Here is a 7,391-nt window from a genome sequence, read left to right as displayed (position 1 = left end):
CTATAAAGGACTACGAACCCTGCAGTGGAAGAAGATGGTATGTGGACTTCCCCAATTTCCTGCCTCAAGCATGACCTGCACGGATTGTATCAATGGCAAGCAACATAGAGATGCCATGCCGAAGAAAAGCACTTGGAGAGCAAGTCAGAAATTGGAGCTGATTCACGCCGATATTTGCGGTCCTATCTCACCTGAGTCTAATAGTGGAAAGAGGTACACATTGTGTTTCATTGATGATTTTAGTCGGAAATCATGGGTGTTTTTATTGGTTGAAAAGTCGGAGGCACTAAATTGCTTTAAAAGGTTCAAAATAATGGTGGAAAAGGACACTGGGATGTTTGTGAAGTGTTTACGGACTGATAAGGGAGGAGAATTCACTTCCAACGAGTTCAATGAGTTCTGCAGGCGAAAGGGAATCAAGAGGCAGCTGACCACGGCATACACTCCACAACACAATGGTGTAGCCGAAAGGAAAAACAGAACAGTGATGAACATGGTCTGATCGATGCTTTCTGACAAAGGAATTCCGAAGACATTTTGGCCGGAGGCAGTGATTTGGACATTCTATGTTCTAAACAGGTGTCCGACATTGGCAGTAAAAGATATTACACCACAAGAAGCATGGAGCGGGATAAAACCCTCTGTAGATCACTTCCGAGTCTTTGGCTGCTTGGCTCATGTACACATTCCAGATGTGAAAAGAGGTAAGCTTGATAATAAAAGTTTTCCTTGTGTATTTTTGGGAGTTAGCAGTAAGGAGTCAAAGGGGTATAGATTGTTTGATCCTATCACTAAGAAGATTGTAGTGAGTAGGGATGTGGTTTTTGAAGAAGAAAAACAGTGGGATTGGGATGTGTCTTATGAGAAGCAAATTCTTTTAGACTTAGATTGGGGTGAGAATGAAGAAAACAGTGAGGTAGATAGGGAGAGTGATGGTGGAGGTGAAGATGTTAATAATGGTGAGGAGAGAAACAGTGGTGTAGAGATTGGTGAGGGAGATAGAACTAGAGATGAAGTAGGGGAAGATGAAGGGAGAGAGAGGGGTCCTCCGGTGTGGATGCAAGATTATGTTACTGGGGAAGGATTATCTGAAGATGAAGCAAACATGGCATTAGTTGTGGCAACTGATCCTATTCATTTTGAAGAGGCAGTAAAGAATGCAAATTGGAGATGTGCTATGGACTGTGAAATCAATTCCATAGAGAAGAACAAGACTTGGTCACTCACTGAGTTACCGGTTGGAGCAAAAAAAATCGGAGTGAAGTGGGTGTACAAAACGAAGTACAATGAGCATGGGGACATTGATAAGCACAAGGCAAGGCTAGTTGCTAAAGGGTACTCACAAAAGTATGGCATAGACTACACGGAGGTTTTTGCACCGGTGGCAAGGTTGGATACGGTGAGGATGATTATTGCTTTAGCAGCGCAGAAAAGCTGGAAAATCTTTCAGTTAGATGTCAAATCAGCCTTTCTTCATGGTGAGCTGAACGAAGATGTCTATGTTGAACAACCGAAGGGGTATGAGAAAAGGGGCAGCGAACATCTAGTTTACAAGTTGCATAAAGCTTTGTATGGGTTAAAGCAAGCTCCACGAGCTTGGTTTAGCCGAATCGAAGCACACTTCGACAATGAAGGTTTCCAAAGGTATGACAGCGAGCAGACAATGTTCACTAAGAAAAGTAGAGAAAGAAAGATCATCATTGTAAGTGTTTATGTTGATGATTTAATATTTACTGGTGATGATGAAATTATGTTGTCTGAGTTCAAGAGTTCCATGATGAGAGAGTTCGACATGTCGGACTTGGGGAAGATACGTTTTTTCTTTGGGATTGAAGTGTTACAGAGGTCAGATGGTATCTACATATGCCAAAAGAAATATGCACTGGAAGTTTTGAAGAAGTTTGGTATGATGGAGAGCAATTCAGTTAATAATCCAATAGTTCCTGGATGCAAAATCAACAAAGATGAAGATGGCATTACGGTGGATGAAACGTACTACAAGCAATTGGTGGGCAGTTTGATGTATCTCACGGCCACAAGACCGGATATGATGTTTGTCACTTGCCTCATAAGTAGATACATGTCGAAACCTATAGAGCTTCATCTACAAGTAGCAAAAAGGGCACTTCGATATTTGAGAGGGACTGTAAACTTTGGAATTCATTACAAGAAAGGAGGAAATGGTGAATTGCTTGCATTTACAGATAGCGACTATGCCGGAGATATGGAGGATAGGAAGAGTACAAGTGGGTATGTATTTTTGCTGAGCTCTGGAGCAGTTTCGTGGAGTTCAAAGAAGAAGCCAATAGTGACTTTATCAACCACAGAGGCTGAATTTGTGGCAGCTGCAATGTGTGTTTGTCAAGCTCTCTGGATAAAAAGGATTTTGAATGAATTGGGGCATTCTAATGGAGGGTGCACACATGTAAGATGTGACAACAGCTCAACTATCAAACTGTCTAAGAATCTGGTGATGCACGGGCGTAGCAAGCATATCGATGTGAGGTATCATTTCTTGAGAAATCTTACTAAGGAAGGTACGATTGCTTTGGTTCATTGTGGAAGTCAGGATCAGGTGGCAGATTTGATGACCAAACCGCTGAAGCTCGATGCTTTTCTGAAGTTAAGAGAGTTGCTGGGTGTTGGAAAAGTTCCTGATGTAAACTGACTGCAATTTGCAGTAAGTTTAAGGGAAGGATTGAAGGGTTATTTGGTTTTCTGTTAGTTTTAGGATTATTGATGATTGGGTTTCAGTTTCAGTTTAAATAAAGTCCCTAGTCTTCAGGAGGTTGTTCACAGCTTTGACACTTTCTTCAGGGATTTCTGTTTTGATTTTTCCTTGTTGCATCTACCACGTTTCTGTAAGCGTGGGCTGCTTTCTAGCTATTCTGTTTATTCATGTAAGGCTATAAAATAGCCACTGTTATTCAATAAAGAATCAAGTCATTCAATCCAGTTATTGTGTTTGAGTTCTTTGTTCTCTTGTTCTCATTCCCAACAGAGAGGAAGCTTTTCTGACTAGTGGCACGTCCGGCGGTGGCCTGACGGCAAAGAAATCACCGGATTTCTTCTCTAGGTACTGTGAGGCGAAAGGAAGGAGGCAGAAGGAGAAAGGATCTGGTTTTCCCGATTCTAGGCTGCCAATTTCTTTTCTCTCTCCTCTTTCCCAAAATGGAAAGCCATTTAAAACTCAAGTTAAGAATAGTAACTTCCGTTTTTAGATCATAATTTTTTCATCGTAACTCCGATTTAAGTAAACTACGTGTCTATGAACTTGGTTTAACGTTTTCTATAACATCCACCCGAAAATTTCCTAAATTACCGGGTCAAAGAAAAAAGTCAACTCTTCGTCCACTAAACAGTATAACGTAACTCACGAAGTAAAAAGTTCTTTACTAACGGTAAACAATAATAAACTATGATTGTTGGGTACGGGGTATGATAGTGGGGGTTTTGAATTGTGGCGGCGGAGATCATGGCGGAGCAGTTGCGATATGGTTGGCGGAGCAACGCTGGAACTGCTCGCTATTTAGCGTGTTTGGAGATGGAGGTTGGGCCTAGACTCAGCCAGGCTTGATAGGCTTGGATACAGTTGGTTTTCAATCCCCGATTTAGGGTTTAGGTGTCTTCAAATTTTGCCATTGCGTAAGGACGGATGTATGAAGATACACAAGATTTAGGAGGAAGAGGTTACTGTTTTGATAAAAAACTTTAATACTAAGAAATCCAAAAACTTGTGCACCAATTGCATGAATGAATTTAGATAAAAAGTCAGCGCGGAAGAGCTATTTTGGTAATCTTTTCTCTTCTTTTGGTATGAGAATGCCCTGTGGGAAAGTAAAACTTGTCCCCAGCTTCTTTCATATAACTGAAGGGCGCGCAGGCACATAAATCGTTGCTTGTTACCTTCAATGTGAATCAAGTCCGGGTTACAATAGGTTTTCATATTATTTAACTACATTGAGGCTATTATTTAATATGATTAGTATATATTAGTATATTGACGTTTTGTAAAGAAAAATCTTTTTTATTTCTTCTATTTTCTGCTGATTTTGGAATTATATGTCTATCATCATCCAATTTATAATCAAATGTATTGGCATCTATTTGTATAGTAGCTGTATCCTAACTCCATTAGAACACAAATAAATTGAAATTAAAAAAAAATTCGAACATTTGCAAGTCCTTCAAAATTCACAATTAGCTAGTAGCGGTGGGTGTGTGTGTGTGAGACATAGAAAGGAACATAGGCATGATTTTTTTTTTTAACCTACCTATAAAATGTTATTTGAAATATAAAATAATATGGTGTATTAAAATTTCTCTAAAGGGTATTGCATTGATTTTACCAAAAAAAAAATAAAAATGTATTGCATTGATTCACAATTTGATTACATGGAATATCTAGTAATAGTAGCTTTCTATCCCTATGTTAGTATATTTTCAAGCTGATGTTAGTAGGTTTTTAGTTTTAATTTTGATTGATTTCAATTCAGTAGCTCTCTAAAGTTGTTATAGTGGCTTTTCAACATAGTGATAGTAGATTTCTATCCCTATGTTAGTATACTTTCAAGCTGATGTCAGTAGGTTTTTTAGTTTTAGTCAGTATCTCTCTATAGTTGCTATAGTGGCTTTTCAACATAGTTATAGTAGCTTTCTATTCCTATGTTAGTATACTTTCAAGTTGATGTCAATAGGTTTTTAGTTTTAGTCAGTATCTCTCTATAGTTGCTATAGTGGCTTTTCAACATAGTTATAGTAACTTTCTATTCCTATGTTAGTATACTTTCAAGCTGATGTCAATAGGTTTTTAGTTTTAGTCAGTATCTCTCTATAGTTGCTATAGTGGCTTTTCAACATAGTTATAGTGGCTTTTCGGCTACGGTATGAAGTTTTATGTATCGTCGGTATACCGTATCGACCGTATATACGTCTCCATACCAAAGAATACACAAAATATATAAAATTTTATAAGAGATAGGGGTCAAATCCCAGACCCCTTACACAGAGGCTTCGCTCCAAACCACCAGAGCACTAGCTGCCCATCATTAATCTTGTGCATTTCCATATATTTATCCATATTAATAGCAACACTCAATTTGACTAAAGCAACTGTATGTTGTGCATTATGATCCCCACCACTAACAGTAACAAACCCTTTACATCCCTTCGAATAAAAAATAAATAACCTTTATTTCCCAATCTATCTAGAGACAGCAATATCAAAGTTCACCGAAACAAATACATATAACAAATTCCAAGCATCAACAGCCATTTACAAACTCACATTTTGAGACATTTGAGTAACACTATCTGCCAAGCTTGAAGCCAGCTCTTGTCGGAGAACTCCATTGAATCCAAAACGGCTCTACACTTCTGAAGCGGAATTCTCCACGAACCTAACGCAACCAGACGCACAATTCAAATATTCAATCCAAACTCCTCCATACATAAAAACACAATCACAATCTTATTGAAAAAGAAAAAACCAAAGGCTTTCTAAGCTTCTCTGCAACCAGATTATACAACAAACACAGTAGACAATTATGAGCAAATTAAAGAAAACCCATCAAAACTATCAACCCTAATCAAACTTCAAAGATATTAACATCTATATAAATGTTTTCAATAATAGACCCATATCAATTTCTATACTAAATGAAAAGTAGGAAGTTAATCGGTACCATAGAAAAAAATTAAAAAAAAATTACCCAAGGTGATGTAATTTGTCAAGCCTCCGAAGAATATTTCTGCGCAAAAAGAATGATGGGGCAAATTGGATCATTCGCAAAGTAAATGGTGAAGCACCAACCACGTCGCAAAGCAATCACTATGAGCTGCAATAACCAATGGTAATGCCCTTCAAGACCAACATGTCCAGTGAGTGGAAATGGAGAAGGAAAAGCTCTGGACAGAAAACAGAGGCCGTAAGCAATCCAAGGACCCCATATAAGATTTGAAATGAATTAATAAACTAAGCTGAAAGCGTAAACCCTGCAAATATGGCAACGTGGTTCGCTCCAAATTATGGGGCTTGAAGGAGACGTTAAGAAAAGGGAAGGCTAGAACTTGCATAATAATTGCAAATGGGGTCTTGACCCAATGCCCAAATTTGGGTCAAGATACTCCCATTTAATCCAGTAAGAGATTTTAATTCTCATTCACCCAATTTAAATATCAAATGACGTTTATAGGCTCTTCAAATTTTAAAATTACACTATACCACAGCACCCCCCCCCTCTCTCTCTTCACATCGACTCATCAAGACTAGAACTCGACACCGGCGGCCTTCTGCATCTCCTCCCTCCGCCCTGGATCTATGTCCCCACCTTCCTCATCGTTCTCATCTGCTCCGAAACCCTCGGCAACGTCCTCTCGATCTCCGCCATCTGGAGAGGACGTTGCCGGTGTCCTGTCCGATCCCCAACAGCTTAATCATCTCTCTCACAGGACCGCGGAGCTAGATCGTCGGAGGAGTACTTGTCAACCTTGATCGGTGGTGTTCTTCTCCTACGACGCCGATTCTTCCTGCCAAAAAGAGGCTTCTTCTTCTTCTCCAAGGCTACCACTGAAGAAACTCTTCTTCTAATACAGTGATGCACCGTCTAGTGTTTTTGTCTGCATGTTTGGTTTTCTAATAATGATCTGATCACGGTGCAGGTCCAAGTGGATGAAATTAATGTTCTCTTGGAGAAAATAGATATTCTGACATTAGATCTCTTTTCTTGTTTGCTGCATGTGCTTCTGAGCCTACTTGATAACAAAATTGAGAGGTAACTATTTAATGGATGAGGTGAAGCACTCTGAGAGTAGATTTTTTTGGTGGAAGTGGTAAAATAATCTGACACATGAGAATTGTCTTCCTCAATAATAAGTTTATTGTCTCCCAATAATAAATTTATTGGGGGCCAATAATAAGCTTATTGCCCGTAATAATAAATTTATTGAGGATTAATAATAAGTTTATTGCCCCCTAATAAAATATTTATTGGTAAGTAATAATATGTTTTTTGCCCCCCCCCCCCCCCCAATGAAACAATAAAATCTCCAGCAAAGGTCCGGTGAGTTTTAGGCGGGATTCCGGCAAAAACCGGCGGTAGTTGATCGGAATCCGGGGACTGGTGATTGAAATATGGCAAATGGTGACGAAATCCGACGACTGACCACCGGAGTCCGATGAAGATTCCAATGACTTTTTCTCTTCCACTCTCTATATCTCTAAGTGACAAAGGGAGGGTGGGCAAAATTGTCTTAAAAATAAACAAAAAATAATAAAAGATAACTTAATTGGGTGTTAGGGCAAAAAATATGTAATTTGTTGGGTAATTGGGCAATCCTATAAGATGTTTGGGTAAATGGGGTTAACATAGCTCAAACTTGGGTAAATAGAC

Source organism: Rosa rugosa, chromosome 2 (genome assembly GCF_958449725.1).
Source record: "Rosa rugosa chromosome 2, drRosRugo1.1, whole genome shotgun sequence".
Taxonomy (NCBI): Eukaryota; Viridiplantae; Streptophyta; class Magnoliopsida; order Rosales; family Rosaceae; genus Rosa; species Rosa rugosa.
The sequence above is the reverse complement of the archived record's forward strand: the minus strand, read 5'-3'. Positions refer to the sequence as shown.